Source organism: Camelus ferus, chromosome 4 (assembly GCF_009834535.1).
Source record: "Camelus ferus isolate YT-003-E chromosome 4, BCGSAC_Cfer_1.0, whole genome shotgun sequence".
In the NCBI taxonomy this organism is placed as follows: Eukaryota; Metazoa; Chordata; class Mammalia; order Artiodactyla; family Camelidae; genus Camelus; species Camelus ferus.
The window spans coordinates 51,955,132-51,978,678 of record NC_045699.1 but is presented as its reverse complement, the minus strand read 5'-3'; the positions used below and the strand labels follow the sequence as shown (position 1 = coordinate 51,978,678).

Below are 23,547 nucleotides of genomic sequence, written 5' to 3'. Positions count from 1 at the left end.
GATGAGTTATCTAATTGAAGTTACCAAAAAAAAAAAAAAAAAAGTCCACCATCAACTGGGATGTAAATGTGAGTTGTGCCTCATGTAATTAGTATCACGCCTAGAACCATGTAGACACTTAGAACATATTGGTTTTATATGGAATGGATAAATAAAAAGCCCACTGCCAAGATAGCCACTCAAAGTGGAGTGGTTCAACTGGGCATATTGATCACATCATGCCAAGGAAACAGCCTCACTGATTTTTTTCCCCCAGTGGAACTGGCCCAGTGTTGAGTGTGTATTTGGGACAATGAGAGATTATGTGGGATTTTAGACTTGGTGCGTGTAACCAATTTATGCACGTGACCTCTAATTACTGTGTGGGACAGTGAGAAAAAAAAATCCAAGGGTTATAGACTCAGGAGATTTGGATGAAAGTCCTAGTTCTGCCTCCAATTTGCTGAGAGACCTTGGACCAACCAGTTAGTTTCTCTGAGCCTCAGTTTCCTCCCCTGTAAGAGGAGAGAACTCCGGTGTAGGGTGGTGAGCCCGTGCTGGCGATGACTGCGGAAGTGCGTTGTCCATCGTCGCCTGGGATGCAAGTGTGAACTATGATTCATGTAATTAATCACCAGTGTTGAATGAGTGGAATGAATGACCTGCTTTCTGACTCTGGTGTTAATAATCATGAATATTAATTAGTTGGAAGTGTCTCGGGTCTTTGCTCAGGTGTGTCACCCAGCGAACCTGGATGAAAACCTCCCTGAATGCTGCTGGAAGGCCAGGAAAGGGGCAGATTCCACTCAAATCTGGGGGCCCTCGTGCTTGTTTTGGAATCGTCACTGGCTGAAAACTTCTGAGTGATGAGCTCTGATGTGGTCCCCCACAACGTGCTGCACTCAGAGGATACGGGGCAACTGACTTCACTGAAGCCAAACCAGACCTGTGTGCTGAGTTGCAGTTTGCCTCTTGGGTACAGATTTTTTTTCCACAAGCAACTCCAAACAGGAGATGAAGTGAATGCTTCTGACTCTGAACAGAGGTCTACTTGCTGAAGGGTAAGCCAGAAAACGAGGAGGAGCTCTTAGCCTCCCTGGGGTTGTTCTAACACCGCTTTCTCCCAGCAGACATGTGGGTTAAGAAGTCTGCCCCAAAGACTCCAGCAGGGCAAGGTTAGAAAGTGGAGACAGGGGTTTTCACCAACCCCCGCCTCCTCGTCCATTTTGGGCATTAGAATGGGATAAGAACAGAAGCAAATACATTTCAAGCTGTAAGCCCCCTCCTTATTTCTATTTAAAGAGTTAAACTTTCATCTCCTCTGTACCCTGAATTTTCTTTGCATACAGGCTTTGTCTTTGCTACCATTTCAGCAGTTTTTATCACTGCCAGCTCTGCTCCACATCATCAAACTAACCTGGATAATACGTGAGCTATTCAGAGAACACACCATTTCCTTGGGGAGTCATTTATTCCCACGGTCATTGATAATAGAAAGTCCTTTTCTGGGCTTGATGCTAATGACTTCTCAATCCAGACTGGGTGCGTTTTCTCCAATTGTTGGTTATTCTCGATCTGTCGCTCGCATCCTCATAGAAGCAAGGGTGGAAGAGGCTCCGTGGAACCACGCTGTACTTCACTTTGACTAGTGTCCACAACGTGGATAAGGCAGTAGACGTGAATGGGTGTTATGGATAATCAGTCCCGTTCGTGATTAGACAAAACAAGAAGTGCTTCTATTTGCCTTCTGGTCTAGGATTCAGAATGGATTTATAAATAATGAGAAGGTATCCCCAGACTTCACGACTTCACAGTTCAAGTCGAAGTTTGAAATGGGAGATTTCTCATAGGCACAGGGAGAAATATTTTTTAATGCCTTAAATGTTTAAAATTGAGTTCAGATGATCCCTCCTGTACTGGTTGCCCCTCAGGGGATCCATATTGTTTCTGTCACCCCAGTTTAAGATTCCAGAAGTTTCTATCCCTCTTTCTTTCTCATTCTGCATGTATGGTGCCTAATTCTTCCACATTCGTTCTTGTAGTTATTAATTATTTTTGCCTTCTAATCGCTATCTACTTAGGTGTGGTCATTATTACCTCATTATTATTGAGTCTACTGAAAGAGACTTGTAACTGATCACCAGGGCCCCAAGCTCTCTTCATGTCAGTCAATTTTGAGATCAGTGTTCTGAAGGCAACATATCTTTCCCTGCTCCACACCATCACTGACTGCTCATTTCTAGTAAATAAACACCAGGCTTCTCAGTGTGAGGTTTACAGTCATTTGTAACCTGCCCCAACCTACTCAGACCTTTCCAAGACTTTCCCCTCCCTTCCTTCCTTCCTTCTAACATCCGACCACACTGATTCAGTCATTCTCTAAAATAGCTTTGTACTTTTGGTCTCTACCTCATGCGGTTCCCTCTTCCTGGGATTCCATTCCTTTGCATCCTAATGCATACTTCTGAATGTCTCTTCTTTAATTGATTCTTTAATAATCAAGGCAGAGTGATACATTATAGTCATAGGCATATCTCTTTTGTCTCCCCCCTGGACAGTGAGATCATAAAACCAGAACCATGCCTTACGTATCCTTACACTGTCTGCAATGCTTAATATAATGCCTTGTACAAAATATACTGTCAGTAAGTATATTTACTGAATGAACCAATGTGTAAATAGAGACAGAATCAACATACTGTTTAGACTTTGGATGACATCATACCTTGGAATAGAATGAATGGAAAATTTTGGAAAACGAGTTGGTGCTTTCAGTGCCTAATAGAATTGAGAATTTTAAATCTTTTTAGTCTTATCAAGGCCAGAGCTCCCTACTGTTCTGCTTAATCCTTCCTCATTTTCATTTCCTTGGACCCCTACCCCTTCACTGTCTCATAAATACAGCATGTTATATAGCAAAAAAATTTTAAAGCTGTTAGCATTTAAAGATCTGTGGTAATTAAATCCTTTCTCCCTAACTCTGTCAAACTGTCTCAACCATTCAAACACAGCATGTAAATAAAGACAACTCTTTGTGGTCAGATTATGGGTAAAACCATGCAGTGGGTCACTCTAGCCAAAGCCATCACTGAAACCAGTCAGCTGTCTTCTGGAGACCTTATCCTTTTAGCTGCCTTTAAATCAACATCCTCATATTCTAGAAAACTGGCCTCCTCCTGATGGTGCGGTAGAGGGCAGGGTCCTGCAGTGCAGTTCCAGGAGTCACCAGGACATGAATGGACATCTGTACCAGTGGATATTATATGTGAGAGCATGGCTATTTCCACTTATGGGTTAGTTTTACCCTCAAAGTTTCCAAGATCTTTCTAGACAGAAAGAAAGTACAATTCTCAATTTATTCCTGCTTAAAAAGAGGGACCAAGTCCAAGGACGCCGAGGTTTGGCTTGGATGAGCACCCAGAAGTTGTGATGACTATGTGAAGCTCTTGCATCGGCAAATTTGGGCTGGATCACTTGAGGACAGGCACTGTCATGACCTTTCCAGTGTTCCTCAATGCCATTCAGGCTGGAAAGGAGTACTTTTCACCGTAACACATTAAAATGTGGGGAACTTGAAGACCAAAGAGGAAAAGCAGGGAGAGAAAAAGGGAAAGTTTGCCTGATTTAAGTACTGACATCATTTCATTGCCTCCAAAGCTGTGATTATATTGCTAATTGCTGGGTCAGGCTATGACACACAGATGTTATGGGTTAATAGTAGGCAGCTTGACAGGAGATCTGTAGATCCCCAGAACTTGAGAGTGAAAGAGGACCTTGGGGAACGTCTAGTCAAACCAGCTTTTTATACAGATTATATGCTGATGCTTGGAGAGAAGAAGTGGCTTGCCAAGGACTCAGAGAGTAGAACTCGAATTCATTCCAGAGTCCTGACATTTAGTCAACATGGTGACTCTTAACTCATCACCCAGTCAGCTCTACTGTAGCACATCTAGATAGATCCAACGGGCTGCCATCAGACTGAGGCTGAGTTTTACCACAATTCCCATTTTTATTTAAACTCACTTGATTTTTGTCAACTCATTTGTAGAATGAGGGCTTAAGAGATGGGATGGATTAATAAGTAAGGGAGCTTTCAGCAGGGGGCAGTAGGACAGTGATGGCTGGTATGCCTTTGCTGGGAAGGAACATTATTGAGATTTCTGAGCCTGGAGAGGAATTGCTTCCCTTCGTGGTGGACGAAGGCTACCCAAGATTGGAGGAGAAAAGCCAACTGAACCCAAATGCAATTTAGGGAAGTGTATGTCACTACAGAACCAACCCACCAACCAGGAAATAAAGGAAGTGGCACAGGGTGCCAAGAATCTTTAACCAAGCAAGGGCAGGAAAATTAGGGAGTCTGGAGTCCAAAGCAAGAAGAGAATCACAGACAAAAGAGCTGGCAAGGGTTCCCAAGAGCAAGTCACTTCCTCCCATAAACCTGTGGTGATAGCCACATTTTAAAGCTCCTTTGTGTGCTTCATTTTTGATTTCTAATAGTTTCAGAAACTTCCTGATGGAAGAAATTTTATGTGTTTGTGAAGCCCAGTTTTCTAATTTATTGATGCAGTATATCTTTCAGATCTTTCTAGCCTCAAAAATCAGATTTACACATAGAATTATTGGTGAAGTTTAAGTCTGTCATGATCAAATCACAGAGCAGTGGGAGCAAACTTAAAGCAACTCCAGACAAGTGTTTTGAACTCCACTCAAGATGAAGACTCATTATCCACAGACCGTGCACAAGAAGGGAATCAGGATTGTTTAGTTCAGTTATTTGCCTTCAGGTAAGTAAGGCATTTGTACCTCTCTTCCTATGTTTTTTTTTAATTTGAGAGTGATACCGAATATATAATGATTGATTCAGTATCCAAGAAGTCTCACGTCTGAAACTATGAACAGAGAAGTTAACTTACATAAAGACGCGAAGCAGTATGTCCTTTGATCAGTGATCAAGGTTCTAGCATACTGCATGATTTAATTGTAGAAAGTCAAATTATACATTAATTAATCCACTTGTGGCTTGATTAGGAAGTGTACACATATTTATGGAAAAGAGGGCAAATTTTACTAATTACAGGTTTAAAAGTTTGTTTCTATGCAGAAGTCTTGGACAGTTCATGAAAGAGATAAGATTGTAACCTTTAAGGTCCAGAATGGGTCCACTGAGACCTGATCATACTGGATTAACTTTGTCTCCAAAACAGGCTAACAAGGGAAATGCTATAGAAGGAATATGTGTGGAATTTAGTTTTTCTGAGGTGTCTGTACTTCACTAAAGACTGCAGAGTCCTACAGAGGAAGGAACGATGGGCATAATTTCATTCCAAGCTTTTATGGTCTTATGAAGATGATGGCAACCTAGTTAAACTAGGTAATAACTGATAAGTTACTGCTCTCAGAAAGAATTGATTAATGCATGGATGGAAGCCTAGATTCCAGTGATGCTCTTCTTGGTAATTGCCAGTCAAACATTTTATATTTGAAGAAGACTTGTTGAGCAATTATCAGACATGGCAGTTTGGGGGTGGTACCCCATGTGATGATATGTGGATCAGTATAAACTACAGGGAAGATACTGAAAGCCATGTAGTAGGGATAGATGCCAAGTGCCAGGGAAAGCACTGAAGGTAGAAGGTGGGAAAGAAATAACTGACACGGCACACCCACACTGTGATGGCTAATTTTATGTGTCAACTTGACTGGGCAATGGGGTGATCGCATATTCAGTTAAAGTTTACTTCTAGGTGTGTCTGTGAAGGAGCTCCTGGTTGGGATTAACATCTGAATCAGTAGACCAAGTAAAGCTGATCACCCTCCCCAGTGAGGGTGGGCCTCATCCCACCCATTAAAGGCCTAAAGAGAATGGAAAGCTGAGTGAGAATTGTCTCCCTCTGCTTGGCTGTCTTTGAGCTGGGACATCAGTCTTCTGCCTTCAGACTCAGACTCAGACTGGAACTTAAACCCATGGCTCTCCTGTTTCTCAGGCCTTTGAATTTGTCATCAGAACTATGTCATCAGCTCTCTTGGGTCTGGTTTTCTCAGCCTCCATAACTGAATGAGCTAATTCCTCATGATAAATCAATTTCTTATGATAAATCAATCTCTCCCTATCTCTCTCATTGTATCTAGCTAGCTAGCTAGCTATTCCCCTCTCCCCAGCCCAAAGAACCAAGACTAGCTCCCTCCCCAACTCCAAAAAAAAAAAAAAAGAGAGAGAGAGGTAGACAATGTCAAGAAAGTCAATGATAAGAGCACATTCAGTTTAATCTTGGGCCTAGAATAAGCAAGGCAGTATCTTACTTATTACTCTGCTCTGATCAGGATTATACTTAAGGGATCATATTCAGTCTGGGTAATCCCAATATGGGAGGGAAAAGGTCGAGCAGGAAGAAGTCCAGAAGGAAACAACCTAGGCAGGTGATGCATCTAAGGTCATGCCAATGAAAAACAATCCAAAGAACTGAGGGTGTTCTTTCAGGGAGAACATCTCAGGGATGGATACAACAGCTGTCTCCAAATCCTCCAACTGTTCTCAGCGAGAACAGGAATGATACTCCTTCAGTGGCACTCCAAGGAGTACTGCCATAGAATGAACGTTTTAAGGAGAAAGAATTCAGCCGAATCTCAGGAATCACTTTCTAAAAATGGACTGGACTGAAAAGAGAGTATAAGCTTTCTTCACAGGATCCATGTGACACCACGTGCTGGGGAGTTTGGGTTTCCTGGTAAGAGCAAGATTGCATCAGTTACCTCGAAGATGCTTTTCAATGCTTTTTTAATCTGTGAAATTGCTTTTCGTAGGGAAAAGTGATGGTTAGTCAAGCAAATAGTGTAATGTGATGAAATACTTTTACTATTTAATAGCAGACGCTCTTCAAAGGACATATTCATTGATGAGCATACTGTTAACATCCACTTTCTAAAGTAGGTCCCTTAACACAGAAACTTTCTGTGTTAATACTTTTTAGTTACTTTATATCTTTTTGAAAATAACGCAAAGGATTTTTAAAATTGTGTAATGCTTATTTTTCACTAATTTGAACAGATTTTTCCTCAGTTAGCCTGAATGAATCACACTGTTCTGAACATGGAAATGACATGTGCTAAAGAAAGAATGATAATGCAAACAGTAGCTTACCTTGGTTGAAAGTGCATACTATGTGCTGGGTATGGTTTTAAGCATGGATTCACTCATCTACATGGATTTACTCCCTTAATCTTCACAGCAACTACACACAGTAGCTACAACTAGTCCCATTTCTACAGGTGAAGAAAGTAAGCCATAGAGAGGTTAAGCAGTTGGTGCCAGGATATATTGTTAATCAGAAGCAAAGCTGGAATTCTGACTCAGACTCTACATTCTTATTACATTATTTCTGTCTAGGCATCTCTCAATTCTACGGCATTCCATGTAGAAGCAGAAGTAAACCTGGGAATCTCTGCATATGGTCCTGGACACCCTGCTCCAGGACAGCCTCATAAAAATCGTCTAACCTGTGACGGCAGACAAATGGTTTCATTGCCTCCTCGGCTCACACTTCCACTGAGACAGGTCTGTAGTTCCAACATCGTTGTGATCTAGTAATTTGTTGATGTTTCATTCCACATAATCCCCAAAGGATATTGCTTCTGTAGGTTGCAACTTGAACTTTGTAGGTGCTTTGATTCTAATATTGCACAGATTAGAACTCATAAGGGTTGCATTAGTCTTGTGAAATTTGGCTTCACTGGACTTGAACTCAGATGCTAACTCTGCCTCCTACAAGGTGTCTGGATTGAGGCAAATGACTGTGCCAAGTGACTGCTTCCAGCTTATGAAATGGATATCCATTTTGTAGAATTTTGGTGAAGAATGAATGAGATATTATGTATAAACTCCCTTGTAAAGATGTGACACATAAAATAAATATTCTAGAAGTGGGACTTTTTAAAAAATTTGATACCTACTATATATTCCACTTAAAAATTTTTTTTGATACTCCTGGTTGAGGGAAAAGTTTCTTCTTGTAATCTGAGTTTCTATTTGAACACAAAGAGGAATCACATTGAGAATGGCTTCCCGGTAGTTCCTCAAGCTTAAGTAGCCTCCTGGGTGCCTGCTGTGGGGAATGCATTCCAATGCAATGCGTAACTGGGGACTTTTCGTGCTTTGCACAAACATTACAGTGGATCTTAAATTTCCCCATTATGGATATTAATGATATGATTGTGCTTTAGACATGGCTGTGTGTAATACACTTTCTGTGAGGTGCCCAGTCTTCCCACAAACATACTGAGCACCTATTACGTTCTTTCCTCAGAGTAATATGACAGAGCAGCTCACGGGGTAGGCAGAAGCTCTAGAATACAATGGAAAAAAGATTACATTACAAAGTGCATTGCAAACACGGAGAGTAAATAAGGGCAGAGGAGGGGAAATCCTTCTACCCAGCCACAGACTCAAGTATTCAAGAAAACACCTACACAGATGAACACTTTTATGAGTTGTGGGTGGATCTTATTATACAACTTCTTACTTTTTTTCTCAGATCACCGCAGATAGATTTTATTTTTCTCCTCTGGGCAACTGGGTTCATGATTAATTCTTTGTATCTCTTGACCTTTTTATAAATGGAAGAGAGTGTTTTGATGAGGTGGTCTACTAATATTTCTTTTTCCTTTCTTAAAACACAAATTGACATTGTCTTAAGGTAATACGTGGACGATGCTGCAAATTAGAAAAAAAGCAGAAAAATACAAAGAAAAAAGTGAAGACTATTTGCAACCCAGAGGTTAGCTCTATTAACAGTTGTGAAAGGATTGCTTCCCATTTTTTTTCTTTATAAACACATATGATACGTGACAAGGTTATACTCTAGATAGCTTTATATATTGTTATTTTTTATAACTTAATAATACGTTGTGAACATTTTCCTGTGTTGTTACAAAAGGGAGAGTAGGTACAACCTCTTTGGGAAAACATCTGGCGGTTACTTATCAGACTACATGTATACCTACCCCATGACTCAGCAATTCCATCCTAAGGATGATATCCAAGAGGAAGTAAAGCAGTTGTTCACAAAATTACTTGCACAAGAATGTTCACAGCAGCTTTATTCATAAAACTAGAACTATCTCAAGTATCCATTAACAGCCGAACAGATAAAACTAGTCAACAATAAAAAGGAACAAACGATTGTTATGTGCGACAACGTGGGTGCATCTCCAACACTTTATGCTATGGGAAAGAAAGCAAACATTTTTTTAAAAAGCATATACTGTATTATTCCATTTATATAAAGTTCTGGAAACAACAAAATCAATCCAGGGTGGAAAAAACTAGAACAAAGGATTCTTCAGGGGGTTGGTGGGGATAAGGATAGAACTGATTGGGAAAGGGCATAGGGGACTTCCTGGAGTAATGGCAGTATTTTAGATCTTAGTAAGGGTTCATTACATAGATGGATGCGTTTGTCATCAAATGATACACTGAAGATTTGTACATGTCACTGTATATGTATTTTACCTTATTTCCAGTGCTTTCTAATGCAGTCTTCATCTCATTTATTGAGTTCCTCAGCCCCAGAATTTCTGTCTGGTTCCTTTTCAGAGCTTCAGTCTCTTTGGTGAAGTATTCCTTCTGTTCATTAGCTTTGTTCCTGAGCTCATTGTACTGCCTTCCTGAGTTTTCCTGTAGCGCGTCGAGTTTCTTCATGACAGCTATTTTGAATTCTCTATCAGTTAGTTTTAGCAATATTCTGTGACTTTAAGTTCGGTTTCTGGAGAACTGTCATTTTCTTTTACAAAAACATGAATTCATAAAGATATATGCACCCAGTATGTCCATCATAGCATTATTTTTTTTAAACATTTTCCAAAAATAATAAACTTTATTTTTTAGGGAAGTTTTACATTCACAGCAAAGTGGAGCAGAAGGCACAAAGATTCCCATTTACCCACACATGCACAGCCTCCCCCATTACCAGCATCCCCCACCAGAGTGGTATGTTTGTTACAGGTCATGAACCTACAGTGATAAGTCCTTATCACCCAAGGTCCATAGTTTAATACATTAGAGTTCACTCTTGGTATTTTACATTCTATGGATTTGGACAAATCATTGCAGCATTATTTACAATAGCCAAGATATAGAAATAATTTAAGTGCCCATCAACGGGTGAATGGATAAAGAGGATATATATATATAAAACGAAATACTATTCAGCTATAAAAAAGCAAAATCTTGCCATTTGTAACAACATGAATGGACCTTGAGGGTATTATGCTAAGTGAAGTAAGTCAGAAGGAGAAGACAAATACTGTATGATTCCACTCATATGTGGAGTACAAAAAACAAACAAACAAGATCAATGGACAAACCAAACCAAACAAAAACAAACAGGTAGATTACAGAGATCAGAGGCATGGTTACCTGAGGGGAATGGGGTAGAGGGAGGGTGAAATATGTAAAGGGGTTTAGCTGTATGGTGATGGATGGAGACTAAATTTTGGTGGTGAGCACACTGTAGTGTGTACAGAATTAGAAATATAATGTACACTGAAGCTTATATAATGTTATAAACCAACGTTGTTTCAATACAAAATTAATTAATTAAAAAAATTTTACCTTTAAAAAAAAGAGAAAGCACATATTGAAGTTTAAGCTTCTGTTTCCTCACCAGTGAAACCAAAACATGGAGTCGTATTTACAAAACATAACGCCTGTATATAGCATTGTTCTTTTAGTGACAACCATCCTTCAAAACAGGAACATTTCTTCCAAACAAAGGGTTACTTAATATACTAAATACATAAAAAGCTCATATATATGTATGCATATATATAAAACTCACTAATAAGAAACCACTGAAATTTCAATAGAGAAATGGGAAAAAAATGAATGTAAAAATTTAAGAAGAAATATACATAGCCAGTAACCATGAAGTAATGTTCAAACTCATTACTAAAAACAGTCATAAAATAACCTCTCTGTATTGAGGACTTACAAGGTTTATATGCATAATCCCAATTAGTACAGGTGATTAATACACTTGCCAAACAAATTCAACCTCACCAGTGCTCCAAAAATGACAATTAAAATAATACCTTACATCTTTTTCTAACAAAATAATGAAGCTTAAAAAAGTGTAATAATGCTGGGGAAAGTGTGACTTTTGAGTAACTGCTCTCAAATATTTCCAGTGGGATAATAATTTGTTACCACTTTTGGGGAAGTGTTTTTGCCGTATAGATTAAGAGTTTAAAAAGAAATATACTCTCTGAATTAGTAATTCCATTCTGGGATCTTTCCCAAGGGATAGTCAAAAGTGCACAAAAATGCAACTATAAAAAGTTTATTAATAGACACACACTGCTGTATATAAAATAGATAAACCACAAGGATCTATTAGATAGCACAGGAAACTATATTCAATACCTTGAAATAACCTATAATGAAAAAGAATATGAAAAGGAATGGGTATATATATATATATATATATATATATATATATATATACACAGACACACGTAAGTGTATATATATATAAAAATGTATATGTATACATATATATAGAAAACTGAATCACTATGCTGTGCAACAGAAATTAACAAAACGTAAACTGACTATACTTCAATTTAAAAAAATTTTAAAATAGTAGGTGCTCATTACATGTTTAATGGGTAGAGAAACATACGGATCAGTTGCAGGCATAAAAAGGAGAAAAATTTGTGGCTGCTATAGCAAAAATAATGCTTCATCTTTAGTGTCTCAATGACTCTGAGAAGTTCTCTGGTTTGAACTTGGACGTAGCACACCTTTTAGGGGTGGCCACATGACTTAATGGGAAGAGCCTGGGGGTGGAGTCAAGTGATTTGGCTCTAAGCTGGGCTCTGCCAGTTAGTAGCTGTGTGACTTCAGACAAATGACCTAACTGCTCTGGTCCTCAGTGCCCTCTTTCATAAGATAAAGTTAATAATCCCTCACCTCTTGGAGCTGTTATTTTGTTATCATTGTCTCATTTTGTTTTTTGTTTTTGTGCACAGCCTTTATTTCAAATATTTGTTAAAATATCGTTAGTTGATTCCTCAGGCCAAGAGCAATGTCCACCCTCTGCAGAAACTAAGGAATGATGTACAGAACTTTACAGAACATAGGACAACACTTTAGCTGAAGCCTGTTGACCTGAGAATTCAATATGCTCAGGTATGTAGAGTACTTTGTATTGTGTATTATCATGACTTTTATTTCAGACTATTTTATGTTGGTTCACAGGCTCACTGGTGAGGCTCCTGAAATCCAGTTTTCTGTCTGGTAAACAGTGGAAGTCGGTGGTCATGAGGCTCTCAGAGGTGACACGTAACTGAGAACACAGAGGTCATTCAAATCAGGTCAGTTATTGAATATCGACATGGAAAGAAAATTTGTTACAGATGGACTTAATGGAAACTATACCCTAATTTATGTCAAGCTGATCCAAGAAGCTGCTCCTGAAAGTCTGCCTGAAATCCTCCATGTGATGTGTGTTCTATCAGAGATTGTATTTTTGATTATATTTCTTTAATTCAATCAAAGAGTTTGCCATGGGCTGACCTACTGCAGATTGTGACATAGAATCATTATCTGGCGCTAATACACAGAATACAAATGGGGGTTTTTGTCTTTTGACTTAAGAAGCAAAGACATTTTATTGAGAATACCAGCAACCAGAGAGTTACCTAGAATTGTTTGGCTCTTTGGAGTGTCCAGGGTTGTGTAGAGGGATCTCGGAATTCAGACTTGCAGTTTTTGCTTTCACTAAACCCTTCTGTAAGCCCTCACTGTGTGCCAGGTACTTTGCAAGGTCCTAGGGACCCAAAGATGCACAAAATACAGTCGGATCCTGGCTTGAAGGAGCTCACACTAGTATGGGAGACAAACGTAATTTTGAAAAATACAGTTTTACACATGTTGTAGCAGAGATGTGTGGAAAGTGCTCTGAGGGCAGGGAGGTACAAGCAATGAAATCCTCCTGGGAGCATCACAGAAAAGGCGGGACTTCGAGTGGCCCTTGAAGGACGAGTGGGGTTCCCCAGAGAAGTAAGAGAGGGGTGGTCATTTCCCGAGCGAGGCAAGAACACTGCCCAAAGTAGCACAAAGCAGAGATGTCCATCACCTGGGTGGTGGGAGCCCAGGGTATGCAGTCAGGATGTTGAGAGGTAGGCGAGGTCACATTGTGGAAGGCATGAACTGGGGAGTTTTTGGAAAATTAAGAAACAAGGCCCTAAAATGACACAAGTAATCAAAGTAATGCTTCCTGCAAAATCTACAAAACACGACCGCACTGCCTGAGGGGAACTGTTAAAATTCCAGTTTTCCTCCCCTCCGAGGCTCCAAATTCCACTCCCAGAGAAAAACCACAATTGATGGCATCTTTCATGAATGCTTCCGCAGCGAATCTACAATCTATAATACATACGTGAGCATGGATGTGTGCATTCATAAATACGGTTTCACACAAATGGAATCAATGTTCATGTACAATTTGTTCTGTTTTCCACGTAAAATTATATTTTAGACATCATTCCACATCAGTCCATATATTTCTCTCTTATTATTTTGAATGGCGGTATGGTGTTCTGTCATATATGTGGGTCACAATTCGACTAAAAGGATCTTTAAGGTTCTTCTCAGCTTATGGCTCTGGACATTTCCACTGACTTTCTTAGATCTCAAGTAAAGAGAATAGTAGTGTAATATTGACAACTGTTCAAAATACGCTTTGGGTTAAAGCAATCCTTTTAGTGGAATGGGGAACTGTCCTTCCAGCGCTCCGCAAGCTGCTCATCTCTACAGAAGTACCACGCCGTTTGGTTTGACCAGGAATTCCCAGCACTTTTCTGTTATTGGGGCTGTTGCAGAGAAGTTGGCCCTGGGCTCTAGATGGTGAAGCATCAGCAAAGGTTCATCAGGCAAGAAAGCTTCACTCGGCTCCCAGCTGAAGGCCGCTGGGCTGCATTCAGGCAGGTGGAAGACTGCTGTCTCATTTTAGTCAGTCAATCAGCAAACAGTTTTTGAATACTTGGGCTTAGGTTCAAGCAGCAGGAGAAGCATGATACCTGTAATCTGGTTAGAGAAACAAGATTGATGCAGCAGCAAGTTCTATGAAGCACGATGCTGTCGGGCTTTGTCCTACGGAAAGGTGCTGTAGCGAAGCTTTCTTAGGACGAGATGAGCTTGGACCAGGATCATCAGGAAGGTCTCCCTGGGTGGAGTGAGATGTGAATGGGCCTAGGAGGATGAGTAGGACTCCAATAAACAGCATCCTGAAGAGGGACTTTCCAGCCAAAACCAGTGTAGGGTCAAAACACTGACTGATAGGAATATTCAATCCAGTTGTTTGGTTGAATAAAAGGAAAGGTCTACATTTTCTGTCTGTGTTCTCAGACACCAAAGCTTCCTACAATTCTCCTTTGCTCATGAATCACAAATTCCTCCTGGCGAATAAAGCAAATAATGGTTACTCCCCATCATGAAAGTAAGTTGTAAGGCTTTGGTACTGCTGGTGTATATGCTCCACCCTCCTATTTCGGGCATGTCGTCACTTACTACCCGGGGTTGCTGGAGAACTTTGATTTGCTGCTGCTTCTAAAACCAGAGCAAGACGCTATGTTCGACTTTCAGGTGTTTTGATCATCATCAGAAGATAGCCCAAGATTTATTAAAGAAGAATTGTCTAAAATAGATACAAGGCTGTCATGAACTCTGGTCCATTGAAAAACCATAGTGTTCGTGACTTCAGAGAAGCCTTTCAGTCTAGCTTTACTCCAACTGTTTTTTCTCAGCTTTGTATCCCCCAAGGATACCTCACTCTTCCGTAGGATTTCCCTAGGGTTGTGGGAATCCAAGGAAAGTTTTTAAATCTAAGTGAACAAAGGATCTGAGAGAATGAAGGCTGTCCTGGGAGTTCGAAGACCTGATTTATATCCTGGATCGCCATTTAATTTGCCTTGTGATCTTGGGCAAGTTACTTCACTCGCTTGGAGGAACCAATTTTGTGAAAGTAAGAAATACTGTTCAGTTAAGCAGAATGCTGCTTCTTGCTCTAAAATGTTCTCAAAAACACAGGGTTGAACTAGCTCAGGTGTTCTTATTGTGGGGAATTATGGATGAATGTGAGGGCAGTCCTAAACCACTTCAATTTTATGCAAAATTTGGCGTAAATGTGGATATTTCTGGGGAAAGACTGTCGCTTTCATTAGATTTCCAAAGAAGTTCATGACTCTCCAAAAGTTAATCACCTCTGGGTGACAGGAACTCTAAAGGCTTTTTAAGTTTGGAAATGTTATCATTCTTTGATTTGCTATCTTTGTAGTAAGACTTATAGAGTAAATATTTTTACAAGGAGGAGGACTGGCAGAAATCCCTCTAAATCACACTTTCTTCACTTTAATCTGAGGCTAATTTCATATAATGGAGGAACATTTTTTACTAGAGAATTCTACGGGGACCAAAGTCTTATGATTTTTGTTCTGTGAAACTTGGAGTTGTTTATGTGCCAACAGTGTTATTTACTGTGTTAACACTGGCTACTCTCAATGACTTTGGGGAGAAAACATTACTCTTTCAACCCAAGAATGTTCCCCAGGGTTCTCTAAGACCCATCCCTGATTTAAGAGGTTAGGTATTCCAGAGGAAAAAATGTGTTCACTATCTTAGTCTACTTCGCTGAAGAAAAAATGTCTTTTCTCTATTTGTTCTCATTTCCTAGTGTTTATTTTTTTAGATGGTCCCTATAAGGCTGTGCATTTGAACAAAGTTTCTGTGTCTCCCACAGAAGCAAAGCAAAGGCAGTTGCCCAGTGTTATCCAGCATCTCCTATATAAATACAGTCAGTAAGCTCCTCAGGGAAAAAAGCTTTTGAAAGATGAATTTGTAGTCTTTCTATTAAAAAGTGACATGTGCAATTTACTTCCCCTTTTGCTTTATCTGTCAGCACTCTCAGAGTTAGTCAATGCTCAAATGTAATTTGCAAAGGTTATTCATTATAGATGTTTGCACGCTTCTTTCTTTCCCTGTATTTACTCCAGTCTTATAATTTATACATTTTTGGATTATAAAATAATACATTTTCATTGAAACAGAGTGTACAGAAGAAAGTGAGACACATGAGTACTCTCTCCTCATTGGGAACAATTAACTTTCTGGCTTCCTGTGTTAGTCTTTTCATAATGTTGCAAATTGGTACATACTGTTATATAAACTCCCTTTTTGTTATATTAATGTTAATGTTTATGATACTAATATTTATAATAATAATAATAATATGCATTTTCCATTTCCATCAATGTTCTTTAAGAACATGAGTTTTGATGATGGTTTGGTATTCTGTAATACAGACCTACCATCATTTTAAAGAATTCTAAAGTTGACTTCTTTACCTGTGAATGCTCGTACTCCTTTTTACTTGCTTAGAAAAATTATCCGAAAGTGGAATTCCTAAACTTATTTTAAAGAGTCTTCATTAACACTGAAAATTTTCTTTTCCTAAATGTTGCAACAACTTAGACATCACATCAGCAGTGTTTGAGGGTGGCTGTTCCCTCATACTATCGTCAACACCGAGCAGCATTTTTTTCTTATAATCTTAATTTGTCTAATAGAGAAAAAGATGTATGATTGTTTGAATTTATCTCTTTGATATTAATGTGATTTAAAATTTTAAAAACATTTATTAACGATTTGGAGGTTTCTATATGTATGAACTATTCGCTGTTGTCATTTGTTTTTCTATTGGGGCACTTAACATTTTCCCTTATTGTTTTGCAAAAGTTCTTTATATATTAAGAATAATATCCCTTTGCCATCTATCTTGCTTATGTTTCTCCCATTTGTCAGTTGCTTGTCCATTGCTGTGAGAGGCATGTAGTGCTAAAAGTACAAATAAAGACACCAGAGTTGGACTCTCTGGGTTCATAGCATGACCCAGAAATCACTTAACATCTCTGTTCATCTCTTTCCTTATCTATAAATGGGGATAATAGTGCTGTCTCTCTGATATGTCAATACTTGGAACTGTGTCTGGTGTATAATGTGCACTCAATGAATAGTAACTAGTTTTATTAATTTCAAATTTATTTTCAAATACCCTGTTTTATGTTGTGCTGATTGCATAGTTGTCTTTTATCTTTTGGAGGGGATGGGGAGGAAGAGGGGGTGGGAGAATCAAAGGAAGGTGAAAAATGCTTGAGTCATTTGCAGATACACACCACTATATATAAAATAAACAACAGGGTCCTACTGTATAGCATAGGGAACTATATTCAACATCTTGTGATAGCCTATAATGAAAAAGAATATGAAAAGGAATATGTATGTATAACTGAATCACTAGGCTGTACACCAGAAATTAACACAACATTGTAAACTGATCATAAGTCAATAAAAAAAAAATGAGTCAATTCTGTTAGCACTTTGTGACAGCTCTGTAAAGAACAAACGATGCTTCTCCAATTCCAGGTCTGATTTCCACCCAAAATAAATGTAGGTGCATAGAAAAAGACAACTCAATAGACTTGGAATGTGCTGGTCACCAAAACACATAGGCTCTTGCATCTATTTAATTGTTTTGTTTCAAATGACAGATGACGTTCCAGTGACCTTTTCCTGTGAGGATCTCAGGATGTCCCACAGGTCTTTAATTTAAGCCTCATCTTTTCCATCCAGGAAAGAATCCAAGTAGGGCTCTCTTGTTTAAAGGGGAAGAAAATGACAGGCGTAGTGTGAGGTTTATTTGCGAAGGAGCTGCCAGTTAGCCATCAACCCCAGAAGGACATAGAATAATTTGGCTTGAGACCCGAGACCCCATCAGCTGAAAATAAAACAAATTATGTTCCAAATCTGATTTTCAAATGAGAAGTGAAGAGCCTCCAATCTGAAAATAATCACATCCACTGGATCTTCACCCTCCAAATGAGGACGCTCTTACGTTTTAGTCAGTGTGCAGTGCTCCTTTTATTTCTGTGCTCAACGTCTTGACATCACTAAAAATAAATGATTCAATTACACTTGTGCATAAGCAGCTGGAAAACTACCAACATCTTCCCAATCTCTAAACTGTGTAAACAGAGACACCAGAGGGAGGCGGGGGAGAGAGGGGGAGAAGAGAAAGGGGAAACAAAAGTGAAGAGAGCAAGAGAGATTTAAAAATAAAAAGTTATACAAAAGAAGTTCCCAGGGAAGCGCATGGTGTGTTTATTCCATTTCTTTGTTCCCGGTGGCACACTGCAGTCCATGAACTTCTGGGTCCAGGAAGCCAACCAGGTGGAAAAAAGGATCAAGAAACTTTATAAACACCTTGCAAATCAACGTGCTCAGCCAACCCGCATTCCAGCGCTCATCATGGGAGAATGCTGGCAGCTGCCCCTGGTCAGATGCCCCAGGGTCTCGGGGGCCTCACCTAGAACTTGAGGACTAATGGGAAAAGTGGAAACAGAATCCGGGCTGACCAGCCAGCCCTAAAAAACAACCACAAACCCCCTCAGTTTCCAAAGACTGGTCTTTTGTGGTGGCTCTTAGCTCAGAATGCACAATTACAAAAATGAAATGTTCCAAACGTCCTATACACCCACACCATTCTTTCTTTTATTTACTGTCTTGCGGGGAAGAATAGACTGTCTCCTCGTGTCCTCTTGCCAGGAAAGAGAAGCAGGTTTGGCTGGCAGAAAACCTGATCGTCCGTATTCCTTGCTCCACGTTACTCGGGAGATGAAGGGAAAGGTCAGAGCCGCGGCGCAGCTCAGCTGCAGCAACTGGTGTCCCAGCTGCACGTTCTCTCCGCGCTTCCAGGGGAGAACCTCGCTGGAGATGAAGGGGGGGGTCACGTGGCGGCGACACGGGCAGGAGACTTGACCCAGGATCATGAGACGCCAGAGATGGGTTCAAACCGGAGCCTAGAGCGCTCGGGGCTGCTTCCACCAAGTTGGCCAGAGAGGAAAAGGCGAGTGTTTCTCCGTGGCCTCTCTCTCCTCCTGCTGTCCCGGCCCCTGCCCTGCTCTCCTTTTCATTAGCAGATGAAGTGTCTGCGGGAGCCAAGGAATCTGTGAAGGGACCCGCAAGGGCAGTGGCAAAGAGCTTTCCTCTTTTTCCACACAAAGACAGGCCAAAGGGGAACGGTTTAAATTGCTTCCAGCAGGATTTAGGTTCGGCAAGAGGAAAATCTCTCTGCCTTCGATGAGCTTCTGGAATGCATTACTAAGGGGAGGCCATGGAATCCACTTCAGAGATCTCCGAGGACGCCATGGAATGCTAATCTCGCCTTAATGGCTACGATTTTGGTGTAATCAGAGGCGGAGGCAGGGATGAGCTTTTAAGTCTCTTTCACTCCTGAGATTTGAATGTACGCTGGCAGTAGGATAAAACATCAGCTGTCCTGTGAGATCTTCAGGATCCAAACTCTGCTTCATTTACATCACCTGAGGCCCTTCGGGCTTTCCCCGCCCCGCCCCACCCCACCCCCGCCGCAATTAGCTCTGGGACCTGCGTGTATAGATCTCGTGGGGTAGGGGTGGGTGGGGTGGAGGGGGCAGGGCGAGGGGGTATTGGGAAGAAAAGAGTCACATGGAAAACAGCAGGAGTAAAAGGACCAGCGAGTGAGTTCGAGCCAAAAGTTTTTAGGAAGTGCTGAAATTTGAGTGAGGGAAATGACAATAATCTATCAAATATGCCAAGGGGTAGGAACCAGGCCAGAACGGGAAAGCGGAGCCAAAGCTCCCACGCTGGATAGGAGGCAGATGAAAAGGGGGACTGTTAAGAGCAGTATTTTTGCTTATGGGACCCTTGAGACGCAAGAGTCCCACCACAGGTGTGTCATAGGAGAGGCGGAGCAGGTAAAGCAGTAAATGAAAAAAATCCATTACAGATTTGTTATTAACAAAATTAACACCTGGAAATTTATAAATGGATCGAAGAATGGCTTCAAAGGTATGTTTATAATAATAAGACAATTATATCACTCGTAGGCCCTTTTGATTTCTTGGGTGAAAGCTAGGGGGTGGGGAATTGGGATAAACGTGTTTGCTCTTGAAGGTGCATCAGGTAGGTACATGAGGGCCACGTGTTTGCGAGTCAAGGACTGACTCTCAGCGAAGATCTCACAGATGGATCTGACTGGCAAGGTCGTCCCTGGGTGAGTCGATTGGGCCGCTTGGAGGTCCATAATTCGTATTAAGATGTGCTCAATAATGCTTCTTCGTTGTGAGAATATTTGCCTGTGCAGAGAGTCGGCACCTTTTTCCCTCCAGAGCAAACTTTGTCGCGTGAACGTGCTCATTTCTATTGATTATCTGGATAGAAACAACCTGTATATTTACATGATGGCAGATGAGCTAGTCAATGTATTGCTTTCCAGCTGGTGAGTTTCTTAAACCAGTCTTTGCCCTTCTTTTATTATTACTTTTTAAATATTGAATTGTTTTAATTGAAGTAGAGTTGACTTACAGTGTTATGAATTTCAGGTGTACAACATAGTGATTCAATATTTTTAGAGCTTATTTTCTAAAGTTATTGTAGAATCTTGGCTATATTCCTTGTGCTGTACATTACACTCTTGTATCTTATTTTATATCTAGTTGTTTATACCCCTTAATCCTTTACCCCTATCTTGCCCCTGCCCCCCACTTCCAATCTGCGAGTTTTTGAGCGAACAAGCCAGGAGAAGTGGTTACCCTTCCTTTCCCTCGTATTTCATAGTGATATGCATGCAACATCGTCTTTGTACAATGAACCAGGCTGGGGAAAAGGGAGTTGAAGATGAATAAGATGGGGTTCCTGCCCTCAAAGCGATCGATTCAGGAAGAGCCATTAGCTGGCATTGGGCTTCTGGGGCGTGGAACCCATGCAGAGAGGAGGGAGGGAGTAAAGCCACTGGTGACAAGCATTATGGCTCTTGTCATCACGTTTTGTTTGACTAAGACACTGATTGAATGAGAGAATGGGATCAATGGAGGTTAGTCGAAGCCATAACCCTCGGAGAGAACTGGTTAAAAACACCATACCATTTGCTTTCCTTCCCCACAGACAGGCAGACTTTCAGCTGGAATACTGGGAACTCCATCATTCTCTGAGATGAAGAACAAGGGGACTAAAACTAGTCAGCAGCCCAGGTGCTCAAAGGCACCAGGCAAATATCTAACACTTGGGTTTCTTGCCTTGCAGCCTCCCATCAGAATGGCTTTAAGGCAGGAGGCTCTGAGATTTTTTTCATCTCCTGGGGAATGGGTGGAGTGACATGGTTGAATGGCAGGGATGATGTTAATGACCCAGGGCTGGGAGTTGCTGAACTGGTGGTAATTGTCTGAATCTTGCCACTGACATTTCTAGGAAGGAATTTTGGCCCTGATGATTTTGGCTGCAAAAAGTGGGTAAGATAACCCTCCCTTCCCCCTTCCCATTTTCAGCTCCTCTGGGGAAGAGGAAAACCCCAGATACCAGCTTTCTGGTAACATAAGACGCTTCCCATAACCACATACTTGAAATTATAACAAGCACGACCCCTCTCTTTCTCTTCCTCTTTGTTTCGCTCCCTGAGCAATATTGTAAGAGTCTACACGATCTCATAGGGGACTTGGCTGGCAGTCAGTGGAAGAGACTTCCTTTGGCAACAGCTCCAAGCGACTAGACTAATGTATTACTTTTTGCTTAGTTTCTACAGAATCACATTATGGTTCTATGCAGCGGAGGGACTGGGAGAAGAAACTCAAGCATGAGAAAGTTAAGGCACAAACTGGCAAAGCCACTCAGCCAAGTGGTATTAATCACCCACGTTAAATCATGAGGCTGTACACATGCAGTGGAGTTGCTGTCCCCATGGGATGTGGCCTCCGGGCAGTCAGTGAGGTCCAGGGTCTCTGGTTGACCAAGAGGCAGCTGGGGCTGTGATGAGTCTCCACGGGGGTGAATGTTCTGGGCTGACTTTGTTTTCTGTGCAGAACATCCCCTCTTTGACTCCACCTTTGGTTTTCGGGAATCTGGCTGTGTTGGGACTAGAGGATACACTTTGCACAAACACCCTGGAAACAAAGACCACCTACCAGTTTTCCCAAGTGCACCAGGCAAACAAGACTGTTTATTAAGGCTGTTTTCTGCCTACCTTGGGAGCATAAGAAATGAATTTTCTTAATTCCAACACTAGCTACCCATGTGATCTGGGCAAGTCATTAGCTTTTCTGTTCCCACATCTCTTATTTGTAACAGGATGAGGGGAGGCCTTGTTGCTGACTTAGAAAGAGCCTATGAAACCACGTCTTATTTTCTGGAAGGTGCATTATTAGCAGATGAAAATAGTTTCTCCACCTCCCGAAAAACAAATATACACAGAGTCTTATCAAAACTTAATTGAGGTTTCTAACCACGGTCTTAAATTTTGTTTTGTCGAAAGTAATACAATTCAGAGCAAATGTATTCTCTGCAGAAAAAAAAAAAAAGTCAAGCTTAGTAAATTGCGGTGAGATGGGGTAGACTGGACGAGTCCCACTCTGAGGCTGGACCACATCCACAGATGCTGCAAGAAAATTGAGTCCAGCATAAAGTGAGGCCCACAGCATATGCATGTCTACCTCTCATGGCCTCTTGAAAGCTTCCCTGCCCACGGCATGTACTAGACAGTTCATTAAGGGGGCATAATCCACCTGTGTCCACAGTTTTAGCCCTTATTCACTTACTCTGAATTGTTCATGGATTCTGTCTCGCTGTAGATCCATCCTGCAACTAAGCTCGGTGCTTGCTCTTTTGTTTCTGAACTTGCTTTGCCCTTTTGGACTTGATGGTGGTTCCAGCTGCACTTCCTTCCGTAAGACATCATCTCACCCATATACTCCCCTTTGGCCTCCTTGGTTGAACCTGGCCTTGGTCTCTCCCCCTGTGAGCTCTGCCACCACGCGCCATGACACTCACCAGTTTTAGCTGACTTCCTTGAGTAGCTCCTGAACGTGGTAATAGGTAATGGGTGAAAAAGGAGCAAACAGTTAGAATCAAAGGTCTAAGAAGATTTTTAACAGGACTTCTGAGGGATGAGTAGGGGGCACAGAGCAGGTGACACTCCAAAATCAAGGTGTATAATGGGAATCAAGGATGGAGAGTAGGGACCCAGCTACTAGACTATAGAGTTCAAGGTTTGGGCTCTAGTTCCCAATGATTGCAATGCTGAGGATTCTAACAGGATCAGGGTTCTGATGGATCCAGGAACTCTGCCGGCCTGTAATAGTAACACCTGTTAGAAAACCTTAACACATCTGCATTTTTACCTACAGGACCATAACTGTTACAGTCCAGGTGATGCATTCTGGCCATGGTGAGGTATTCTGCAGATAGTCTGCCATCTCTGGGGAAATGAAATCATGACCCTTAGTCTGTGGCTTGGTACCTGCTGGGGCTCTTTCTGCCTTGCCTTGCCTTGCAGGTGACAAGCCTCACTGAACGGGCCAAAGAAATCATGTTAAAACAGGTCTTGGAAACAGCAGTGTTTTCAGGTTTTCTGGGCCAGGTCATCTACAGGAAGTCAAGGCTTCCCCTTGTGAAACAGCCATCAGAAGGGCTGTCACTGGGGGAAGGGA

At 41.1% G+C, this 23,547-nt stretch overlaps 1 long non-coding RNA gene across 1 annotated transcript; it reads left to right on the top strand.

Moving 5' to 3' along the window:
- The first annotated feature begins 855 nt into the window (after positions 1-855).
- Positions 856-7,573, top strand: LOC116663209. Its single transcript, XR_004319380.1, has 4 exons — positions 856-1,040; positions 4,559-4,763; positions 6,458-6,704; positions 7,364-7,573. It is a non-coding gene; the product is annotated as an uncharacterized LOC116663209 (long non-coding RNA).
- Positions 7,574-23,547: the final 15,974 nt, after the last annotated feature.